We start from the raw sequence: 243 nt of genomic DNA on the forward strand, positions 1-243 counted from the left end.
TGCTGGGCAGAAAGGAGTTGGCGGGTCTCAGAGGCCGAGGGAGGCGAGATGGTTCTGAAGGCGGCGACGGGAAGCGGGGAGGGCGGCCGGAGCTGGAATAGGTGCGTCCGGGTCTGTTCCGTCCACACGTGCAAGCGGGGCACGCCTCCCGCAGGGTGCTGACTGTCCCTCTCCTATGACGGTGGAGGCAGAGCGCCCTGGCTTTGGGGCCACGGGTCTCCGCCCAGCAGTGGAGGCGCCGCG

The sequence above is a fragment of the Myotis brandtii genome, unplaced genomic scaffold (assembly GCF_000412655.1).
Source record: "Myotis brandtii unplaced genomic scaffold, ASM41265v1 scaffold632, whole genome shotgun sequence".
Lineage (NCBI taxonomy): Eukaryota > Metazoa > Chordata > Mammalia > Chiroptera > Vespertilionidae > Myotis > Myotis brandtii.